Source organism: Muscardinus avellanarius, assembly GCF_963383645.1.
Source record: "Muscardinus avellanarius genome assembly, chromosome: 6".
NCBI lineage: Eukaryota > Metazoa > Chordata > Mammalia > Rodentia > Gliridae > Muscardinus > Muscardinus avellanarius.
The window spans coordinates 40,482,855-40,508,766 of NC_137791.1; positions in this window are offsets into that span (position 1 = coordinate 40,482,855).

The window sequence follows — 25,912 nt, forward strand, 5'->3', positions numbered from 1 at the left end:
TATATGTGATGTCTGAGATTCTTAACAATATAGAGAAATAGCAGTCCTCTTTCACAGCGAATTTTTCCATAAGTTCCAGTGCATTTAGATAAGTTTTGTCTGCATCTCCAGTGTCCTGGCATCCATAACGGCTTTCTTACCACCTCTCCGATATTTTTCTTTATCTTTTTCTGTTCTGGGCCCGGTTTCTCCAGGGGTCTGGCGTGCTACTCGCAGTTCGGCCGGGACCCAGAATCCCGCGATCCGGGCCCCAGCTGGCGTGCCCTGTGCTCGACCCCCGCCCAGAACCCAGCGTCTTACTGGGCCTTGTTTCTCCAGGGGTCTGGCGTGCTACTCGCAGTTCGGCCTGGGGCCCAGAGTCCCGCGACCCGGGCCCCATCTGGCGTGCCCAGCCCGCGACCCCTGCCCAGAACCCAGCGTCTTACTGGGTCTGGTTTCTCCAGGGGTCTGGCGTGCTACGCGCAGTTGGGCAGGGGCCCAGAGTCCCGCGACCCGGGCCCCATCTGGCGTGCCCAGCCCGTGACCCCCGCCCAGAACCCAGCTTCTTACTGGGTCCGGTTTCTCCAGGGGTCTGGCGTGCTACGCGCAGTTCGGCAGGGGCCCAGAGTCCCGCGACCCGGGCCCCATCTGGCGTGCCCAGCCCGCGACCCCCGCCCAGAACCCAGCGTCTTACTGGGCCTGGTTTCTCCAGGGGTCTGGCGTGCTACGCGCAGTTCGGCCCGGGGCCCAGGGTCCCGCGACCCAGGCCCCGGCTTTTGTGCGCCGTGCGCGACCCCTGCCCAGAACCCAGCGTCTTACTGGGCCTGGTTTCTCCAGGGATCTGGCGTGCTACTCGCAGTTCTGCCTGGGGCCCAGAGTCCCGCGACCAGGGCCCCATCTGGCGTGCCCAGCCCGCGACCCCAGCCCAGAACCCAGCGTCTTACTTGGCCTGGTTTCTCCAGGGGTCTGGCGTGCTCACACATATATATTTAAAACATATGTGTTTCACATATATAGACATGTAAATACATCTATATGTCTAGAGAAATATTGACCTTAAGGAATTGGCTTATGTGCTTGTGAAGCCTGGTAAATCCAAAATCTGCAAGATAGGCTGGCAGGCCATAGCTGCAGGGAAGAGTCGCTATTATAGTTCAAGTTCAAAGTAGCCTGCTGGCAGAACTCCCTCTTGCTCAGAGGAGGTCAGTCTTTTCTTACAGCCTTCAACTGATTGATTGAAGTCCATCCAAATTATAGAGGGTAATTGGTGCTACTCAAAGTCATCAGATTTAAGTGTTAATCTCATTTAAAAATATCTTCACAGTGATATCCCGATGTGTTTGACTAAATAAGTGGGTACTGTAGCCTCTCCAAGTTGACACATAAAATTAACCATTATACCAGGCCAAGCAATAACACCTTGTAAGTACTTATAATCTAAGTGACAGCCATGCAGGAAAAGCACAGGTTTTGAGGCAGGAGCCCAGGATGTTGCCACCTAGTCCCAGCCACATGGAGCCCAAGATGGTAACACTGGGTCTCTGCCATGTAGAGTCCAAGATGGTGACACCCAGTCCCGGCCACGTGGAGGCTAATACAGAAAATCTAGCTCAGGAAGCAGAAACGAAACCTTCCTGAGCCCATGTATTGTTACCCCTGGCTGTTACTGATCCAATCAAAACCTGTCCCACTGGGGTTATATAATCTGTATGATGATGCTATTCGGGGTTCAGACTCAGAGCTTTGTTCTCCGAGCCTCACTGGTGAATAAAGAAACCTGCTACATTCTTCTGTGGCCTCTGTCTCTTGTTCTCAGTGGACCAAGCCTCTTTTAACAGTTCAATCCCAACCTCAACAGCTTTCTCCTAAATATGAACACCTGGACCTCACAATTCCCAGAGAGCATAAACCAGCTTTTTTTTTCTCCTCATGTCTTCCTTACCTTAGTAGATGTAGCCTCTCTCAGGAAGGCACTTCTTTAAAAGTCAACACAGGGTTCTTGGTTGCCCGCCAGGGCATGCTTTAGTGACATGCTTTGGCAGTGTCTCTAAAGCTGTGATGGGTCAAAACAAACTAAATTAAACCTTTTTGCTCACCGGCTAAAGAGAAATGGCTTGGCAGTGTGACCACAGTTTAAAGAGGGCCTCTGTGGGCTTTATATGATGATTTAGTCGTGGTGCTTGAGCTCTGGAGCTTCTCAAAACTGGTGAACACATGCATTAAATTAGAATGTGGTCATGTCTCCTCAATGATGCAACAACTTAGCTGGGTAGATGAGAAACATGGACTTCTATTCCCAATAGAAGGAATCAGGGCCACCACCTGGATGTTGCATGTAAGTTTTTGGTCTCAATTATTGAAAAACAAAGTCAATTGGGCAGAATAAAAGTAGATAACATTTGTTAAATGCTCACCATTTGTCATGCTCAGTTCCAAGTGCCTTACTTGAATTAGGAAATTTAAATTCTCACACAATACTAGGAGTGAGGTCTCCTCCTAGTACCTCCACTGTACAGGTGGGAAACTTGAGGTAGAGGAAAGCTCACTATGTCATTTAAAACCATAGAGACAGTAATGAAAGAGCCAGGATCCAGATCCAAGGAGCTTGGCCCAGGGGTTGGCATCTCCCTGCGTCTCTGTCCTGGGTGCCAAACAAAAGAAGCAAGTTGCAGAGTGCTGGGAACAGAACTATCAGACTGGCAGGTCCAGAGTCACAGGCTATGTTAACAGTGAACAGCAGCCTTTCTTCTAAGGACACAGGAGGGAGCAAACCCCAGCGGGATCTACTGATAGCAATTGTACTAGAAATGCACACTGAACAGTTTTATATGCAGAGAACTGGATTATGGTCCTAAAATTAAAAGTATTATATATATATTTTCATATGTCATGAAAAGAGCTGAATCATAAAGAGGTTAAAAAAAAACCTATGGGCAGTTAAAGAAGACAAGGAAACTGAATGCACTGGAATAGAGACTGTACTACTGCTAAGACTTTTCACCAATTCTTAATAATTAGAATTTATGTTGAGACCTTACTGTATGTGAATTATAGTTTTGGTATGTATATATAATTGCACTCAAGTTATCTATGTAATTATGCATTGTTATAAACAGACCTCACTTAATACTGTAGGATGAATACTTATTCAATGATTCCCTTTTGCTTTTGCTTTTTTTTCTGAGGCATGAATTTAAGGATACTTTGAGTGACTGTGCCTTGGTTGCTCATCTGGACTGAGCTGACCCTGCCTGGACCATTGTGATCATGATTTGGATTCTAGATGCTGACAGTCTGCCAAGCACCACCCTTGTCATACCAATGCCAGCGTGCCATGCTAAGTCTGTCTCCTGCACAGATCTCATGATGCCTGGCTTCCCTTAGATGAGTGAGGTCAGTGGCCCTCCACAGGGCTTTGGATGTTACGTCTAGCTCTGTTTGGACAGAAGTATAAATTTGGGCGCTCTTGAACAAACCCTTGATATCTGAAGTATGAGTAGGGGAGATTAGAATGAGGAAAAATAGCAAGAGCTGTTCAAATACATTGGCAGGGAAGATTAGAAGAGAAAACTTATCTGCAGAACTGATTATGTGGATAGTCTTCAGAATGAGGTAGAGGCTTTGGCATGATGAAGCCGTCACGCGCTTGGCTGTGGTTGTAAGACGCTCGCTCTTCTGCATTCCTGGCTGAGATTCAAATGCAGAGAGGTGGCAGGCTGAGGCTCTCTGAAACTGTCAGCATCTTTGTGGGCATCTGAGAGGGCACGGCGCCCGCACATGGCAGCAGGTGAGGCACAGACTTCCTTTTGCATTAGGGTTCCGGACGAATGCTGGCAAGGCTGGGAAGTGCAAGAACCTGTGTCAAGGAGTGGCTTGACTTCCACCTAGTGGCAATCACCAAGGCCTTGGCCACTCTTTTCAGATTAGGACTTTAGACTAACAGCCTCCTCAATTGGAGCTCAGGACCTCCATAATTCCTTCCTTAAGGACTGACAAATTCGGATCTCTACAACAAACAAGCAAATTAAAAAAAACCCTGTTGTTTGCATTTTTCAGAAAGACATTTTAAACTTCATATGAATTATCATAATATATAAACATAGACATATTTAAGTGTATACATATATATATATATATATATATATATAGTTGTAGATAGATTCAAAAGCATGTTCTAATGGTTAAATGTTCTTAACTGATATAATAATGAAAACTTTTAATAGTGAAGTTAGAGTAATCTTAAAAGTTAAAAGTTTATGGTTTTCAATAATTATGAAAAGACAATTCTACTGTTAAATGTATCTCTGTACTATTTTGTTTAACAAAGAGTATTAAAATGCTATATTCTAGATTAATTTTCCCCCATTTATAAACCACTTACATTTAAATACTTATATATGCTTGGAAAACTACAAAAATTAAGAATATTGATTTATAGAAAATCTTCCCCACCTTTCATTATATTTATCTAAAGATTTATATGTAAAATATACTCATGCAATAATTAATGATTGTTTAGGATATTTCTATTCCTTTGGAAAATATTCAACCTTTTAAATGTAGAAAATTCACCTTTTGTTCCTTCTTTTGTTAATTACTTGGAAACCACTTCAGTGCTCTTATATTTTGGCTTTAATGTAATTAAATTCACCAATTATGATTATAATAATCCAATATAAGATTAAAATAAATTAAAACTTAATATTTGATTAATTTTATGTATTAGATTCTATTAGTCATTATTGATACCAACAAAACATAATTCTATAAAAATAAAACTATAAAATATTTCTAGTTTAATCATGAGTATAAGAATATAGAATTACAAAAATTAAATTTAAATTGGGACACATATGTCATTATGATTGTTTAAACGTATGCTTTTTTTTTAAAGTGGTGTTTTTAAGTTAGGGAGGTAGTAGGATGAGGATCAGCTGTGGGTCACAGGATTAACTGGGCAAATAATACAGCATATAAGACACAATTTCATCATCTAAAACCTGGGTATAATAAAATATACATGATATTTGTTGTGACAATAAACTATTCTAACATTTGTAAAACATCTGGCATAATGTTGAGAACACAGTATTGAAGATGAAACCTTTTATTATTATCGTAATGATCCTTAATAACTAGGCTGTCTTCTCAAACTATCAATAATTTTGTGAGCCTCATAATGAAGAGGCTCATACTATTTGTAAGTGCAATATAGTGAACTTTTTATTAGCTTATCTAAAATTGTATTAATATTAATATTTTTGTCTAAAAATGTAGCTGCTAATTTTATGATTTATTTTGTTGTTCTCTTTCTGCTTGCCTTTAGATTTTTGTTCATAAACAAAGGTAAGTTGTTTCAAGGATAATATCAAAATATCTGTGAGTTACAAAGAACAAATTCTATTATTTTACTTTGGTCAACTATAGATATTTTCTATTAAATATTAGTGTCAAATTAATAATTTTATATACTGCACAGCTTAATTAGATATAATTTGTTAAATTATTTTCAATTAGCATGTGCAGTATATAAAATAATTTATTGCTTCATTACTAATTTATGAAAAATGATTTTTCTCCCCAAATTAAAAAAAATTCACTGATTACATTTAATGAAATACAATTTGCTAGCTCTTCATTGAGAAAGAATGAATGAAAGGTATGAAATCACAATCGGTATAATTTCCACTGAAAAATCTCATTCTATCCTCTTTAAGATTGTTTTACAATTTTTAAAATGTCTCAGTTTATTTAAACACCTATGGAACAGCAAATTGTTTTTCTCTCTATACACATTCAACACAAAATTTCTGCGTTCACATGTGTTGCCCCCCCCCCCAAGCCATTTTCTAATTTTCTGCAGAAACTAACTCAATGTCCCACCATTTAACCCAATTCTGATAGTATCTACCTGGAGAAAGTGTCAGATGACCCAGGTTGGCAGTCCAGGTTGTTTTCTGCACTTTCCACTGAGGAGCTAGAAATTGGAGGTACCCATGACCTCTTCCTTGAGCTAGACCGTTTGGTACAGTGACTCACAGAAACCAAGAAGACCATTTGCATACTAAATTTTCAGTTTATTATAAAGGCTGCAACTCAAAAAAACAGTTGGAGCCAGGCATGGTGACACATACTTGTAATCCCAGTGCCTGGGAGGGTGAGGCAGGAGGATCACAGGTTCATGGCCAGCCTCAGCTTCTTATGAGGCCCTCTGCAACTTAGTGAGACCCTGTTTTTAAATAAAGAATAAAAAATAGGCCTGGGGGTGTAGCTTGGAGGTAGAATGCCCCTGGATTCAATTCTCAGTACCACACACATTTATAAAGAAGGAGAAGGAGGAGGAGGAGGAGGAGGAGGAGGAGGAGGAGGAGGAGGAGGAGGAGGAGGAGGAGGAGGAGGAGGAACTGGGCGTGGTGGCACATGCTTGTAATCTTAGCATTCGGGAGGCTGAGACTGGAGGATCGTGGTTCGTGGACAGCCTCAGCTACTACTTAGTGAGGCCCTCTTCAACTTAGTGAGACCCTGTTTCAAAATAAAGAATAAAAAATAGGGCAGGGGGTGTGGTTCGGAGGGCGAATGCGCCTGGGTTCCACCCCCAAACCCGCAAAAAACTAAAACAAACAAACCCAGGTGGATGAAGAAGATTCATACAGCATGGGCAGAGAAGGGAAGGGGGAAAAGGAGACTTGAGGCAGGAAATAGATCAACTAGTGAAATGCCCATATCTGAAGGTATTACTACCCACCTCACTAACATGTATGGAGAGGAAGGACGGGCTGGCGAGGTGCTATGTGCATAAATAAATGTATCACTTTGAATATCACTATGTTGTATAGTTATAATGCACCAATAAAATTATAAAAAGAGAAATAAAACATGCACATTTAGTTAGTAAGTAGTAAATAAATCACTTGTGTCCTTCTCTTCCCACTCCTCTTCCCTACATAAATGAATCTAACTTTAACTTATATTAATTAAAATATATCATCTATTGTGCTAGAGGTGCTAGATCAGGCCACCACAGCTCCACAATGAATCCGTCTAGAGGACTGTGTTCAGTCCTGAGTATCTCACATTTAAGAACACATCAAGTAGCTGCACATGCTTGTAATCCCAGCATTTGGGAGGCTGAGACAGGAGGATCACGGTTTGAGGACAACCTCAGCTACTACATAGTGAGGACCTTTGCAACTCAGTGAGACTCTGTTTTAAAATAAAGAATAAAAAAATAGGGCTGGGGTATAGCTTGGAGGTAGAATGCCTCCAGTTCCATTCCCAGTATCACAAAAAAGAAAAAGAACATATCAAATAATACTTCCTGTGTGAAGTATTATTCAGTATTGGAGAGTTACAGAGCTGTGACTGCTCAGGGTGAGAAGGAAGGGCTCAGGGGTTGTCCAGTAGCTATAAACCATCTCAGAGCTCTTTCCTGGAAGAGTACTAAACTCATTCTATGTTGTCCCAAAATAGAACCAGAACGACTCATGAAGATTGATAAGTGAGATTAGTCAGTCACAAAAAATAAGAAATCAGATGCTTTCCCTTATATGTGAGAGTTAGGGAGAAATGGGTCATAGGAGGAACTCTAGATGAAGAAGGAATCCTATAGAGGAGCAAACAAGACAACCTAAAGGAGGAGAAAGGAGGGGGGAAGAGGAAAATCTCTAAAACACACAATGTACTTAAACATATCGAAGTCAACCACTAAGCCAAGCAAGGGAAGGAGGGACAGGGAGGGAATGGGGTGGGAATTGGGTAGGGGTTAAACCAGCGATGTGTACATGTTTGTACACACAAGTTTTTTACCCCAATATGATGTTTGAATATAATGCACCAATAAAAAATTTAAAAAAAAGAAAAAAAATAGGAAGATTGGGGTACATCTAAATATGAATTTCCCCGTGGTTATATCTGCCACAGGCTCTGTCATTAGGAATGCATCTTTAATGGTCTTTCCAAACCTGTGATTCTATGATTCTTCTTTCTGACCTCTGTTAGAGTTGTTCTGAAGAGCTGAGGCTTGAGGCAGCTATTACTTTCACATTTCATTGTAGACACTTGCAAACTGAACCCTGGACTGTAATATGGCCATAATTGCATGAAAACGTTTAATGTCTCATGCCAGATAGCCAGATATGAGTCTTATTGAGTAAATGTTTCACTTATGTAATTTTGATGCCATTACAATATGTCAATAAAACTTTATTTAAAATTTAATGGTCATGGTAAAATTTTATGGCCAGTGGTTTTGTATTCTTAACTGTATTTAAGATATTTATGATTATGTTTGTTGTCTGAATAACTCAGCGTTGGTTTCTTTGGTATCAGAGAGTAGTCCTTTAGTGAATCCTTTCTTTTATACCCCTTCCATGAGTTGCTTGTTTCAGAAATGGGAGATATGGAAGCAATCTGTCTGAAGATGTGTCTTCTTTTTTGAGATAAGAAGCCAAATCACTTTCACGGGGGTCTAAAGATTAATAAGTTAGGATTTGGGAATATATTGGATTAGTTTTTTCCCATATAATTCCTACCAGGTTCTTTTATATGCTATCTCCATCTTTAGTGGAAGTGGGGAAAGAAATGGATAATATTTGACAGCAAGGACAGGAGACTCTTAAGTCATTTCTGTTTACTTTGGTCAGAAGCTTGTAAAGGTCATACCTATGAACTTAGATTCTGTGATAGAATTTAAGTAATTGGAAAATGACAAAAATAAAATGATACAGTTGTTTCTAAACGTAGACAATGAAGAAGGCTTTCTTCTTTAGTTATCCTTTTTAGAATGAACTCCAGGAAATAATTATGGAGCTAATGTTCTTTCATTGGTGTGATTTTTTTTGAATTTTTAAAGATTATATTTTATTACACTCTTCCACAAAAAATATTTTACGGAATCACCTCAAAATATACTATATATACTTATATACATGTATTTATTTACTTCTTTCTTTCTATACTGTTTTTTTATTTTATTGAAAGTAAATGTTATACATTTAATCTGTATTTGGTGCCCTCTCCCCCCCTCATTTCCCTTCCCCCTTCCCGATACTTAATACCCAGGCTAACCTTGCTATATCGATGATCGGCTATTTCCAAATAGGTGTAAAAGTACAAATATAGCAAGGTTAGCATTGGTGTGATTTTAATATATAAAGGATTCGGGCAAGAACCTGATGTGTGAGGAAACACTACAGTGCCTGTGGGAAAATGGGAATGGATCCTTCTGTAAGTGAACAGAGCCTGTACTGCAAAAGGCCTGAAGATGGAGCTCTTTGCAAAGTTTTGATGCAGAGTGGAAAGTCTACATCTGGGTACTGGTGCTTACAGTTGTGCAACTTTACTTTTCCTCAAGACTGGTTTAGAATTTGCTTGAAATGCAACCTTAGGCACTGTGTTTTTAGTGCCAAAGAATTAAGAAAAAGTTGCGCAAAAGCTTTGTTTTTAGGGTAATATTTCTGAAAGTACTGGTCTAATTTTTTATCTTTAAAGTCCCTCAGGCTGTTTCTGTTTCTTTTCTTATTTTCACATGGTGTTATTTCTGGCCATAGTCATGATGGTTCATTATGTGACATTCATGATAGACATTGTCCACTAATTGTGTAGGATCCTTCTTTTTCTACAGCCACCAGGTCTATCTTTCTTACTTATTTTTCTTTTAGATAAACATTTGCAATATTTTAGAGCCTCTTTTTGACCCCAAGGAAACATTTTCTTCAGCATTCTGGTGTCTACTTTTATTTATAAAATGAGTGCCTTTTTATAACCCCTCTTTTCCCTTTGCATATTTTTTTGAGAGAAATTCATTGTCACTGATTTTTTCTTAGTCTATACAGTTGGTAAATGTTTTAGTGTTTTATATCTCCTAGTTTTTTCCACAGTTGTAGATGCATGCTTTATAAATCTCAGATAAATTATAGAACTGTATCTTAGTATATCTAAGATGATAGGATGGCTAAGATTATATTTACTTTTAAAAAGTATTGTTTATTTAGGATTCATTGTGAACTCTGTGTATGAGAAATCGATATTAAAATATCTTCTTTATCTTCTTTGCGTTTTAGTTAAGCCATACTCTGAGCATTGCTTATGATAACTCAATAAGTTATAATCACATTTTTGTTGAACAAAGGCAACTATTTTTTTATTTTAAAAATTTTGGTTACTAACTGTTGAGTCAAACCCAGACACAATTGTGATAGTCTCCAGTGTGAGTGAAACATACTTGGTCATATATTTCTTAATTTATTGTTACATGATGGCTTAATTAAGATAATCTAGCTTCAATGATGGTAGGCTAAGAATGAACCTTGTTAACTTTGGGAATTATAAATGAGCCAGTTGCTCATTTAAAAAATGTTTTTAAAGAGTTTGACATAAACACTAGAAAATGTTACAGTTACTCTTTGATGACTAAACTGAAACTCTAAGGTGTTACCATTTTAAAACAGAAACCAAAACATATACACATCTCTGAAGGCATATTTTGGAGTAAATGCTCTCACTTTGCTGTATTTATTTATATGTTTTTAACTATACACATAAAAACAAACAAAAAAAAACATATACTCATCTTGGGAGGCATTTTTTGAAGTAAATGCTCTCACTTTGCTATATTTATATTTTTTTTTTGTTTTTTGTTTTTGGTGGTATTGGGGTTCCTGGAAGCCCTTCTACCTCCGGGCTACACTCCCAGACCTATTTTTATACTTGTTTTTTATTTATACTTGTTTTATTCTCTTTCTCCTACCAGTGAACTTCCTCAGAAACCCTTCTGGATTTCCATTTTATCCCAACCCTAGTCATTCTTGGCCAGGTGTTCTTCAGTGTTCTCCCAAAGTAGTATCCCCTCCATGACTCTTACAACTCTGTGTCAACATCACTTTTCCCCCTTAATACATTTAGAACAAGAATATGTTTTATAGTGTTTCAAAGATTAACCCAGAAAAACAGCACATGTTGGCATCCAATAATTATTAATGAATACGTCAAGATCTCATGGCGTCTGGCTGCATACACAGTCTTTGAAACATCAGGCCCACTAACTAGTAAGATAATTATCCTTGCAACTATCATTTTTACAAATTCCCATTTATGCATGTTAATTTTGAAGCTTGCATTTTTTCCCTAAAGGTAGTAAAAGTATCTGTTGTAATTTGTCTTTCAGCTGTAATTTGACTTTTGATAACTTAAAAGGCATAGTTACTTTTATCCATGATAGTGTAATTTTTTCTTTGATATTTCTTTTAGAATCTGATCAAATGAAAAATTGTATGTTTAAAAAAAGGTTAATAGTTTGCTCTGTATAATTAATTTGTGAATGTAATATTGCCAGGAGTCACTATTTTTATGTAAAATTTGGGAAAATACTTTGAGTCGTATTGTCATAGTAATTTATGGATCCATGGAAATATATTGTAAAACTGCCCACTTGGTTTAATGTATTCAATAATACAGATTGTTTTCTCAACACTCTAATAAAATCATCTAAAATCTATCACAATCTACTTGGGATCTGTGATATTCAGAAGACAGAGAAATCATTTAATCCCTGCTATGACATGACAGAGCCAAAGGAAATTTTACATGGTGCCAGTGATTAAAATCAGCCCTATAGTCTTCTCTGTTTGGTAGTCTCTTCATTTACTTCTACTTTGCAGATGAGACCATTGAGATTTAGATTTCTTACGAGTTTTAACATGACCCCAAAAATGGCATAGAAAAATTCTTCATCCATTGCCAAATTAATTTTCTTTAACTTAGTCACTGATTTGCATGTTTAAAAGATTATGCCAGAAACCTGCAAAGCTGTGTGTGTGTGTGTGTGTGTGTGTGTGTGTGTGTGTGTGTGTGTGTGTGTAGTGTGTGTGTTTCTCTTTCAAAATCTTCCATTCAGGAGTCCTGTGAAAGTTTAAGTGACTTCCTTTTCCAGATTGCCACATCCTCTTCCAAATCTTTTTGTCTTGGGCTTTGTGGTCAATTTTCTTTTGTGTGACTGATGAATAAAAACTAATCATAGCTCTTTCACTGACCCAGCAGATTAAAGAATCTCTCTAGGTAGTTTCAGGGCTGAAAAATTAGACTAAATACAGCATCAATTAATTGAAAATTTTGAGAGAAAACTTTATTTTTTATATCTGTCTGTCTGTCATTGATTATACATCCATTCATCCATCCATCCAGATAACTTTGATGTCTTTGAACCGTATGCTATTTTACAGAATTTGATTTTGATATGATTTAAGGAACATGGTAGGAATTATTGTCAGCAAAGCATGCACTATGAAGATATAAAATGAAAAAATAGATCATATATATATGGTACAGAAAAAAAGTTTGCAATGAATAGTGGGTTATCACTAGAATTTAAGAGTTCATCCTTATTAGAATGAGCTACGTAATGTAGATTACATTAAGATAGGCAAAACACAATTTTATATGAACACAAGAGGGGATTTTTAGAGTTTCAAATCATAATTAATTCATGATGAATTGTGAGCAGCCAAGGAAAAATAACATAAATAATTTAAGCAAAACACAAAGGCAAACTCTTTTGGGATATTTTGGATGTCAGGGTATGAGGAAAGGCAGCTTGGTAGGAAGAAAACATGGTGATGTTAGTAGAAATCTGAGGGTTCCAGCACTTCAGATAGTGACGATATTTTATTTATTTTTAGTGATGATATTTTAAAAAATCTTCTAGGACATTTTCTACTTAAGACAATTAATCCTTACTAGTTTAACACTATTCAACAAAAATTAAGAGTCCTCTCCAAAACTTACTGATCAAATTAAATCTAAAATAAAATGGATTTTTTTAAATGAATGGGAAGAGAGAAATCAAGTGAAGGAAAATAAGTGTATATAAATGATATATACAGTATATATACATATATACTGAATATCAAAAGTTTAAAATACATAATTTCCTCCACAGTAATATTATTTTTATATTTCTTGATATTACATTTAGAGGAATCTGATGGATTAAAATTTTTGTTTTGTAGCCGGGCGTGGTGGCGCACGCTTGTAATCCCCGTGCTTGGGAGGCGGAGACAGGAGAATTGCGCAGGTTCGAAGCCGCCGCGCTGGCGTAAGAGACCTGTTTCAAAAATATAAAATAGGTCTGGGAGTGTAGCCTGGAGGTAGAAGGGCTTCCGGGAACCCCAGTACCACAAAAAAAAAAATGTTTTGAAAAGGTACATGGTTTGTATTGTTAATTTGCCAATAACGTAATACTATTATGAATAATTGTATGAATATAGTATATATGCATATACATGCATATGTATATATGTATACAAACAGACATGTATGCATGTATATATGCATACATATATATGTATTTATGTCTAAAAATTGTCCCTAATTTAATGATAGTTTGACTTATGATTTACTATTGTGCAAAAGTGATATTTAGTAGATACTGAGTGTCTACATTTAGTAGAAACTATACTTCTAGTTTTGAATTTTAATCTTTTCTAGGTTAGGGTACATAGATACCCATTTATGTATTACATTTGCGTATTATATTGGTTATGTGTTGTCAGTTGTGAAAGAGAATTGGGCGAGGAGTCTAGTGTATGTGCCTAATCTTGGAGAGGTAGAAAGGAGTGGAGGGAAAGAGAGGATGGGTAAGCCAAGGGCATCTTGGTTCAGGTATGAGCAGAGGCAGTGTGCAATTAAATTATCTTCCTATTATCTAATGTGTCATTTGTATGAATAAATTTGCATATAGTTTATATGTTACACTTTGAGAAATGTCAGCTTTTTTTGTTAGTGTTGCTACAGGGGAGCCAACCAGTGGCATTTTATTTTTTATTTTGAAACAGGTCTCACTAAGTCATTGAGTGTCTTGCTCAGTTGCTGAGGCTGGTCTGGAGCCTGTGATTCTCTTGTCTCCTGTCCTGTGTAAGTTCTGGGATTAGAGACCCCTCATTTCCACTGTACAGGCTTGTTGGCAGGTATCTGCAGTGCTTGCAAAGAGGACAGCTGAGTGCAGAAGAACCTGAGTCCAGAGCACTGGGGTCACAGAGCCTCTGCAAAGCTGCTGGTGGCTTTTCAATGCAGGTGTTCCCCTGCTTTGGGTGGGCAGCTCTTCTACGTATGACCTGGTGGTGGAGCCAGCACAGATTCTTAACTGCTCCAATAAAGTGAACTCTGACAAGCACTTCAGGGAGAGTAAGTATGTACAAATTGATTACCACTCACTAATTTTTTATTTACAGACAGTAGCAACTTTACATTGTAATCTTCTTCAGAACATAGAAGCATTCTGAAAAATACAGACATCTTTTTGAAGTTAGTCACAAAATCATCTCTGGTTTTTCAGGGAGAGGATTGGAACCTATCTCTGAAGCTATAATGGAAATGATGGAAAATTCCATTAGATATCCAAACATTGTTTTATGTATGCTAACATAGAGCTATCGGTTGACTTCAGCATTCCATTTTCATATATAGGTATGTGGCCAAATAAAATTTGGACGTTCTATGGACAAAGGTCCCACTTTCCAGCCAGAATAAAGACCATAGAACTTTTAAGAAACACAATACATTCCATTTCTTATTAACTTTGTTATTAAAACAACTATTCTAGCCAGGCGTGGTGGCGCACGCTTGTAATCCTCGCGCTTGGGAGGCAGAGACAGGAGGATCGCACAGGTTCGAAGCCAGCCGTGCACGCTGATTAGGAGACCCTGTTTCCAAATAAAAATGTAAAAATAGGTCTGGGAGTGTAGCTCGGAGGTAGAAGGGCTTCCAGGAACCCCAGTACCACCCCCCCAAAATAACAACAACAACAACAACAACAACAACAACAACAACAACAACAAAACAACTATTCTAATACTGAATTATATTTCACCATACTGTATCTTATATGATCTTGGTTACATGGAAAAGTCAATTTTTCCATAAGATTTATAATCATATTTAGAGTGTGATCAGGTCCCATCCTGTCTTTTTCTAATTTATTTAATGATGTATTCATGATTCATTTACAGACATCTGTATCATCTTTTCCTCATGTCCTTACTGACTCTAGTTTGTCAAAACTTCTTATAACATGTGATCTAATTATTTGAGAATGTGGCAGGATTTCTAGTCACTGAATCTTGTATTTATCTGTACCAAGACAAAGTAGAGTGCACTAGACTTGAAACTATACCCCGACTTGGATCCTAGTAAATCGACTGCTAGAAGGTTCTTAGGATTGGTTTTTACTTGTTTATTCTTATCTTATACATTCAAGTATGAAGTGTGGAACCTAAACAATGTGTTTTATATTCATCAATCAATAAATGTTTTCTGAGTATCTATTAAATGTAAGACCCTGTATAATGTTCTAATGATACAGTGGTGAATAAATAGTCCCTGGCCTAGAGGAGCTTAAAGTTTCTTAGAGAAGACCAACATTATAATGGATGAAAACCAAATCATGATACGCACAGTAAAAGGATAAGAAGTGAAGTGGGGAAAAGCCTCCATGTGTGCAGGAATAACTCCGTGTTACCTCTTTCCTTCCAACATTTTTTTCTTATTGAAATATAAATTTCTGTTCCCTCATGGATATCTCTTATCAATTAATTTCTAGTGATGTATAGTAAAATCTCATTCAATTATGACATTATCCTATTATTTTTATTAATGCTTTTCCAAATATCTAAATATGAATTATAGTTTTAAATTATGCATAGGAATATTTTGTATGGCTTTGTAGTTTCTTATATATTTTAATTTTTCCATTGCCCTCTTCTGTCACCCTACATTTATTTTCATTTTATAATGACTTTTTGAAAAAACATTAATATTTTCAGATTAATGATGAGTTAGGTGAATATATGTTGTTTTTAACCCTGTTTATTATTTAGGATTATAAAAAGATTTTGAAGACTAGAAAGAATAAAGTAGGAGCATGTCAAGACAGAAAGAGTTTTAGAAGAAAAATATTTGCCTTAAAGAGCCTGAAAGCCGGGCGTGGTGGCGCACGCTTGTAATCCCCGCGCTTGGGAGGCAGAGACAGGAGGATCGCGCAGGATCGAAGCCAGCAGCACGCGCTGGTTTAGGAGACCCTGTTTCCAAATTTAAAAAATGTAAAAATAGGTCTGGGAGTGTAGCCCGGAAGTAGAAGGGCTTCCAGGAACCCCAGTACCACCAAAAAAAAAAAAAAAAAGCCTGAAAACATTTTTACCCCACATTTGATTGTCTTACCAAAAAAAAAAAAAAAAAAAAAAAAAAAGAATGGACTATGTTTGATTATTTTTACATATTTACACAGTAACTGGTGAACTATATTGAGTATTTGTTCATAAATTATACACACACTCAAATAAAAATAGATGCAAAAGAAATCTGAATACTTTTTTTAATCTAAGAGCTTTACTTTGTCTTTTTAAAAAATTCAGTGCATTGTATTATTACATCAAATTGGGTACAGTGTGTCAGACAACTGCGTGCACATAGTTCTTGGTGCCCTCTCCACCGAGTCCCTCCCTCTTCCTCTCCTTCCCCATGCATATATTTGACATTGGAATTGATAGTTTTGTATACTCATTTCAGCTGTTACAGGACTTCATGCCCCTCTGTGATCGCCCTCAGCCACTGCCCTGAAGTCTATGCTCTTCTACCTGATACGGCCCTTGTTTCCAAATGTCTTTATAGCTTCCACATATAAGAGGAAACATACATCATCAGACACATTTCTAATATTTAGAATATACAAAGAATTTAAAAATAATCCAATCAAGAAATGGGCAACCGAACTGAATAGTCTTTTCAAAAGAAGTATATTTGGCTAACAAATATATGAAAAAATGTTCAGCATCCTTAGTAATCAGGAAAATGCAAATTAAAATTACACTGAGATTTCATCTAACTCCAGTAAGAATGGCAATCATCAAGAACAGAAATAATACTAAATGCTGGTGAAGTTGTGGGGAAATAGGAATACTAGTGCCCTATTGGTGGTATTGCAAACTTAAGTACAGCTGCTGTGGAGATAGTATGGAGAGTCCTCATGAGACTGGGAATGGGACTACTATATGACCCAGAGATAGTGCTCCTGGGCATCTTCCCAAAGGAAATGAAACTAGAATGTTATAATGACACTTGCTTATCTATGCTCATAGCAGCAGCATCTACAATAGCTAAATTATGGAACCAGCCTAGTATCCATCAACACATGAATGGCTCACAGAAATTTGGTATATACACACAATGGAATTTTACTCAGACATAAAGAAGAACAAAATCAAATCATTTGCAGGAAAATAGATAAAATCCAAGAATATCATACTGAGTACAGCCAGTATGAATAATTTTTAATCTCCATTTATACTATTAGACAAAAGGCATCATAATATGTTAAATTTATTATTTCATTTTAATTGTATCTCAATTGTTACAAAACATTTAGTAATTTCTGAGAATATATATATATATATATATATATATATATATATATATATATATAAATTTTTTTCAGTACTGGGAGTGGAACCCAGGGGCGAATCTACCTCTGAGCTATACTCTCAGCCCTATTTTTTATTTTTTATTTTTTATTTTGAAAGAGTCTCACTGAGTTGCAAAGTGCCTCACTAAGTAGCTGAGGTTGTTCAAGAACCGAGATCCTCCTGTGTCAGCCTCCCAAATGCTGGGATTACAAGTGTGCTCCACCATAGCCAGCTTATGAGATGTTATATTGTTCAACTAAAGACCGACTGTAGAAGATGCAGTCTGTATATTTCTTTAGATATTCTAGACTTTACTCCGAGATCAAGCTACATCACTGAGCATGCATGCTTGGATAATATTTTTTTTGCAACTTTAGAAACCTTTTGAGTTAAATTCCAAGTTACTGTTTAGGCAATATGAGAAGGTGTTGTATTTTGTTTCTGTTTTGTTCTGATTTTAGAATATTCTTTTCTATTTCTTATAATATTCACCAGATTTTAGAGCTAGAAGAAGTCATATGTCTTCTGAGTTGTTAGTATGCTTTTGTTTTATGGGCAATGAGAATTTTGTTTCTGATTATGTTTTATTTATTTGTTTTTGGTTTTCTAAATGTCAGAACCAAATTTATGATACTTTTTTGCTACTAGTCAAAAATTTGAATGCACATTCCTTAGACTGATGTTAACCCTGGCTTTCTTCCTCTGTCTTTTCTGACAAGAGCCTGTGACAAGGTCTCGGCTCACACCAGTTGGGTTCAGGTCCCATCATGACTGCTCCCCAGCTGCAGACTTGCGTGAATTAGCCTCTCAAAGACTCAGTTTTTCATTTGTGACAAATGAGGTTAACAACAGGTCACTTCATGAGGATTAAATAAAATAATTCGTGTAGAATTCTTAGAATGCCATCTGACACATACTGTATGTTTGTGTCTCTTGTTATTATATTATTACATTTCTTAAATATTTATGAATGTACTCAAATGCTTACTTTATGTAATTAATGTCAAAATGTTGCTTCTTTTCTTTAAATAAAAGCATGTAAATATTCTTACCAACGTGAAGTAAATGTGTATTACACTGCATCTAAAAAATCACAAAAAACAAATTTTCAAAGTTTTTTTCTTTCATAAGCTATTTAGAGAATTTAAATGAAACCAAGAGAACTTATGTAAATAACTGGATACTATGTAATCAATACTCTGCAAACTTGGAAAAATGGATTAACTAAATGTAAACTCTGATTTTAGTAGGGTAGAAAAACAATCTATTAAATAAACATAAATCTTATATAGGAAAAATGTCAAATAAACATAAAATTTTGCAAATACTTTATATTTTCAAGGAAATGAAAGTATTTTCTGTTCAGTTGTGTGGGAGGAAGCATTCGAGTTTCAACCACAAGAGTAAGCAAGTCCAGGCACCTTAATACACTCAGAGGTGGCTGGCTAGGCTCCATTTGAGTAAAAAGTTCATGAAAGATGTGTTAATTAGGTTAATACTCTGGCCTAAGAAAAAACTCATTGATGACAATTAGCTTTTGTGGGGACATTGTATGCAAAATTTCCTTTTATTTTTTTCAAAATTTGACCAAGCCATACAAAAAGAAAACATTTTTCTCTTGAAACTTAGATCTAATGTTAAATAGCAGGGTGTAAGAATTATTTCTGTCTTTAACTTATTCAAACTTTATTAGGACCCTTGCATTATGTTTACAGATGGATTTGTTTGCTTGCTTGGTTTAGATTATTGATACTGTCCTCTTGTTCTCATTTGGTGACCCATAAAAGCCAGAAATACAGGAATCAGTATTGCTATTCTGATTACCATCCAGGTCCCTGTTTGCATTGTGGGAAATGTCAATGAGAAGGTCCAGGGAAAAGAATGGTAAGAAATCCTTCAAGGTGAGTTCTTTAATTTATTAAAATATAGAAAGTTGTGTAGGAAGTATTTGAGGTTCACTTTTTGGGGATGAGAGGAGAGAGTAGGTGATTTAGATGGGTAAGGTTCATTTAGCATCTAGCGGTATATCAGAAAGAGTGGAGGGAGAAGGAAACTGGAAAGAAAGTAGGCATTTATTATTCCATATAGCCAGGGACAGGCTGAAAATTAGTACTGAAACAGAATCAGTGCTACTTCATAGCAATCCTAGATCCAAAAGGAAATAATCACCATCTATCTAAGGTATGATAGCTTAGTCAGTTAATTAATTCAGTAGTTACGTTCTCCAAATTGAGGATAAGTAAACTAATTACAAGATACTTATGGTATATCTAGGCATTGACGATAGTTGTGCATTTGGAAGCTGGGCGTGATGGCGCACGCTTGTAATCCCAGCATTCGGGAGGCTGAGACAGGAGGATCACGGTTCTCACCCAGCCTTAGCTACTTAGTGAGGCCCTCTGCAACTCAGTGAGACCCTGTTTCAAAATAAAGAATAAAAAATATGGCTGAGGGTGTAGCTTGGAGTGTAGAATGGCCCTGGGTTCCATCCCCAGTACTGCAAAAAAAAAAAAAAAATATATATATATATATATAATTTCTTTTTTTAAATACTTATAAGGAAACAAACAGGTCTCGCCTTGGGATACCTGTGTATGTATGTATATATATATGTGTGTGTGTGTGTGTGTGTGTGTGTGTGTGTGTATGTGTGTGCACATCTGTGTGTATTTTGGGCTATGGATGTTAATAGAGTTAGATGTGTTGGTTTTAATTGTTCTTTAAAAATACTTTTATTAGTGCATTATAATTACACATCATAGTTAGGTTAAAAGTGATACAAACATACATACACATTTTCTCCATGTTTAAGAAAAATTGATGTTTTTCTTTTGCCATTTCTCCGTTATAGGTTATTGCACATATTTGAAGAATGTAAAAAGGTTGTTATTTGAAGGGAGTGTAGCTATTTGTAGTCTTTTTTGCTGTTCTGTAAAATTTTATTAATATTACATTTTAAAGGGGGTGTCTTTTTTCTTTTAGTTTAAAATTTGTATTCAATGGCCTATGTACCACAAATTATAGAATAATGCAAGAACACTATTTCAACTTGTAGATTAATAAAATTAAAATTATTAGCTGGTCTATATAAGGCATTTATAAATATAAATTAAAATAAATAATTTCAGATTAAGATGTGATACAATTTATTTTTCTAGCCTGCAGGTTGATGATATTTTTGACCTTTTATCTTGAAGTATTTGCTGGACCTACCATGTCACATGCAAAATACTGGGCAAAAATAGACATGGTAAAAAGAAGTCAGGATCTATCTCTGGGAACAGGAGGAATTACTGTCTCCAGCAGAAGAATAAGCACTTCCTTCAGGATTAAAGTTGCTAACCAAAGGCATAACATCCTTGTAATGGTTTTAGACAATTGGCTCACAGGTAAGAGAATTTTTGTGTAGGTGGAGGCCTCTCCTCTTTTTTTGTGGACATGCAAGGTAAGGGCTAATTGGGTGATGTATGCACGTATATCTCCACAAGTCTTTTATCCCATTAAGATGTATGACTACAATGCACCAACAAAAAAAATTCAAAGAAAAATGAAAAAAGAAAAGAAGAATAGACTATTTCAAAGTGAGAATACACCATGTAAAGTTTGTTACAAAAATTCTTAGAGAAATAGTTATACATTATGAAAGAGTTTGTGCATTTGAAACCATGAAATATACGATTTTCAGATATTAAAAAAGAAAGGCTTGACTAGCTCTGCCTATTCAGTTAGAACATTTAAAGATGTTTTTATAGCTATTCAACTGATAGAGATTATTCTTTACTTCTAACCTGTGTGGTGCTAAGTAATGTGCCAATGAGGTTGCCATTTTAATCTTTTAAGACATATAGATCAGTTTGTAAGATATTTCTTACAAAACTGTAAAAAAGGATAAAATATAATAGGATTCATAAAAAAACATTTTTAATTGAACAAGTTTTTTTTTGAGGGTCTGGGGATGGAACCCAGGGGCATTCTACCTCCGAGCTGCACCCCCTGCCCTATTTTTTATTCTTTATTTTGAAACCGGGTCTCACTGAGTTGCAAAGGGCCTCACTAAGTAGCTGAGGCTGCCCGCAAATCCCAAATCGCGATCCTAAGGTCTCAACCTCCTAAATGCTGGGATTACAAGTGTGCACCACCACGCCCGGCTGAACAAATTATTAACATGTGCCACTTAGACTCTTTGAGTTATTTATTGATGCCTCAGTGGCACTAAGGCTAGATCTTTGCTTTATATTTGGTAGAATAGCTACTAGAAGTTAAAAAGATAATACAAATAACTCTGAATTATAAAACTGTTGAAGAAAAAATATAATCAGTAGGTGATTCTCTATAGATAACTCTTTTCCTACTCTATTCCCTTCTGAATCTTTGAGTATAGTGCTTCTTAAATGATTTTTTTAAAAGCTCACTTGAAATCTAAGGCATGTTAGAATCTTTCTTGCTTTTTTTGGAAATATGCTAGTAGTGAATCTACTAAATATAAAAAAGCAAATGTAGACATTAGCTAAGGTCAGTGATATATCATGGGTTAACAATTATTAGATTCTTTTGAGTATGTTCAGAAATATTTACTGATGCTTTTTGCCACCTCTTTCTGGGCTTTTTCAGAGACGATTAGTGGGTCTTAGTCATCACCTTGGGAAATTATTTAGCTCCATTTATTGGGAGGTTATAAAATAAAGCCACCTAGTATAAAAGATAGAAAATAATCTAATCTTCAATACTATTGGGCTATTCTTACTTAACCAAGTTCTGGGTTACTCAATATCTAATATTCTGATTTGTGAGTTAATTTGATCGCTTTTCTTTTTTTATACATTTCATTGTTTACATAGTCTTCTAATAAGTCTTATGCTACTACTGTCTGTTTCAGTCAGCATTCTCACCACTGTGATAAAAAGTACATGGTGACCACAACTTGGAAGAAGGAATATTTGTTTGCTTAAAGTTCTGGAGATTTCAGTCCATGTTAACCTACTTCCAGTCAGGAACTGGGGCTGTGGGTTCTCAGGGTATAATGGTGGGGAGAAGAGAGAGCCAAAGATCAAACAGAAAGGACCAGAGCCAGAGCCAGACACTGCAGTGGGCAGGGCCAGGACACACTACCCAGCCATGACCCCAGGGACCCATCTCCGAACATGGTGGGCTCCAGGGCGTGAGGTCTGGGGGACATTTTATTTTCGAACTTTAACACTGTCAATGAGACAATGAGTGTGATGTCTGTAGATTTTGATATAGTACATAAAAGTAGGTCTTTCTATATAATAAATTATTAGCATAAAAACAGAGAAATTACTAATATGTATGCCTAGAGTTGGTAGTAAATAAAAATAAATTTGCTTACTTGCTAATTATTGACCTCATATGGCATTATAGGAAAAGCAGAGCAGTGGTAACACTTTTTATGAGAGATTTTGACACTTTTCAGAATGAAAGCACAAAATTGTGTCTTTGTATAGATTTGGCAGTGTGGCAAAAAAGTCATGTCAAAGCTAAACATTTTGAAGTTGCAAAAATACCTTGAGAAAGCAGAGGAAACTGGCCTACAGAGAGAAGCTGGAAAATGGGCCAGAGACCTAGAGAGAGCACCAGAGCTAAGAGGCCATGCTGTGTAATGAAGCACAGAAGAAAGGACTATGAGCTTTCTTCCCCACTTTCCAGGTAGAAGCCCTCCACATGACCAGCTATGCTTTATTTCTCTTTTGTGATGTCTGCAAAATTTTATATTTTATCTTTAATGAACTCTACTTTCACTTGAGTTGATTTGAGTGGATTTGTTTTAAATTTGTATGTATTTATTTTTATTTTGAAACAGGGTCTTACTGGATTTCCAAGGCTGACCTTAAACTTTCAGTCCTCCTGACTCAGCTCCTGAGTAGCTGCTATTACAGGCATTCACCACCATGCCTGGAAGTTTGAATGAATTTCACTCATCTGATTTCTCAGTTCATTTGATGCCTTATTCATTATGACTCTGAGGCATAAATGTTTAAAATCAAACCAATTTTTCATTCCATTTGAGCCCCTGATGCCATCATTCTAGTAGTTGCTTAAGTCACACACCTTGGCATTGTTATTACCCTATTTCTCACTTTTATATCTATAGCTAATCATGAAGGTGTGTGATATATTACTTAGCTACTGAGCACTACCGTCTAAGCAATGGCATTTTTCATGGTTCTTCTAGTAGTTAGTTTTCCATCACTATAATGAAATACTTAAGACAATTAACTTATCATGAGAAAAGGTTTATTTTATATTATAGTTCTGAGAGCTCCAGCCCATAACTGAGGGGGACCCCATTGTTAGTGGTAGGACCATGTGACAGAGCAAACTGCTCACCTCACCATCCAAGAGGCAAGAGTGAGAGGAAGAGGGAGAGATTGAGGTCTTATAATCCCTTTTGGAAATTTGTTCCCAGTGATCTAAAGACACATCTCTTAAATATACACAGCACCTCCCAGTATCATCACTCTGGGGACCAAGACTTTAACACGTGGAAATCTGGAGGATATTCGTCCAGATTAGAAGTTCCCTAACTCATATCCTTCATTCATGTAAAAAAAGTTAGCTGATATACAGACATCCCAAATTCATTTCTGCCTCTATGCCTTCGTAGCTGTTGCTTTCCCTGTATCTTCTTTTAAAATTTTTAGATTAGAGCCGGGCGTGGTGGCGCACGCTTGTCATCCCTGCGCTTGGGAGGCGGAGACAGGAGGGTCGTGCTGGTTCGAAGCCAGCTGCGCTGGCTTAAGAGACCCTGTTTCCCAAAATAAAATAGGTCTGGGAGTGTAGCCCAGAGGTAGGAGGGCTTCCAGGAACCCCAGTACTACCAAAAAAAAAATTTTTTTTTTAGATTATATTCCTTTCAAAACCAGTTCAATCTCACTTTTTCTACGATTTTTTTTTAACAATGCTTCAGTAGCTATTTTTTGAATCTAGGAACTTGTTTGGAATATAATAAAAATAATGCTTAAGATGAGATATCTTTAGAAAGAAAGAATTATTAGTTCAACTCTGTTCAGTAAGCTTTTTGAGTGCCAGTTATTTATCAGACACCATGCAAGTTGCTGAGATATAGAGTACAGCAATATATCCATTTGTTCAACAAATACAGAATGAATTCCTCAAGTATGCTAAGTGCTGTTTTAGGTACTGGTCCTGTCCTCATGGAGATTATATTGCAGTAGAGACGAGTAATGCTGATGTTGTTTTGTACATGTTAATGATCTCTCCTCAAGTGGCTTCCATACCCATAAAGGAGAAGAAAACTGAAAAACAAACAAACAAAAAACTGACCAGTCTTCTTATTTCTTAAATGCCTCTTAATTCGTCCCTCGAATTGTCATTAATGAAAACTTTGTAGTCTAAGTTCTCCACTCTTTTCTCTCTTCTCATGTTCTTCAGTAGCAAATGAGGCTATATTTACAACTTTTATAATGTATGGTGCCCCATTTCTAATGGCTGTATTCCTAGCCTGATATCTGAAAACTAGTTCCCGTGCCAAGTGCCTCCTGGTCAGTCTCTAAAGTCTCACACTCACACACCTAAACGCAAACTCATGTTCTCCCACCACTCCACCTTCCTCGTTCTAACTCCTGTGGCGCCAGGTCTCTAGGCTTGAAACTGCCCAGTCATCTTTGACTCATCCTCTGCTTGAGTCCTTGCATCTAGTTAGTCATAAAATTATATAGCTTCTTCCTTTTAATTGTTTTCTGTATCGTCCTCTTCTGATTCATGACCACATCGACCACTTGGATTAGACCTTCATCATTTTGTACGTGAACTATTAGATTAGTTTCGAACTTGCCCCTTTATTGGCATCGTTTAGTCCCTCCAAGTCTTCCTGTCATAAGGTAAATATCCTCGGAGAACTTCCCTTTCTCATCTTCCTGTTTAGAAATCTGCGAAGAAGTCCCATTTTTACCACACCAAATCTAATTTTCTTCTGTTTCCAGCCACTCGCTAAGTTGACCCTGACTGTCTATCCAACTTTATTCCCTCCACTTTTCACATGAAGTCTTCTTTAGTGAGGCTCCTACCACGTGACCTGGTTTTAGAAGCAGTAGAAGATAAAAGTTAAGAACTTGGCTCGGGAATCAAACAGACCAGGACTGGAATCTAACTTCTGCTTTGGCCTTTTCTTAACTCTGTGATCCAGAGCAAATTATTTAGCTTCTTAGAAACCCTTAATTTACTTATAGGAAGTGTTTAATTCACTTTGTGGCGAGAAGTAAAAGAGATGATATAGGTTAAGAGCTCAGTACAGTGTCTGATAATATGTGCTTAATAAATTTTGTCATCACTGTTTTTTACTGTAGCTATTGCCTTTCCTCTCTTGGCATACATTTCTTCTTTAACACCTTAACCAGCTTACTTATGCTTTCTCTGAACTCCTAAAGAACAAGCCGATTACATACAATTGTGAGAATCTGAATCTCATATTGAGAAGGTGAATATAAAACATGGGCATTTGTGAA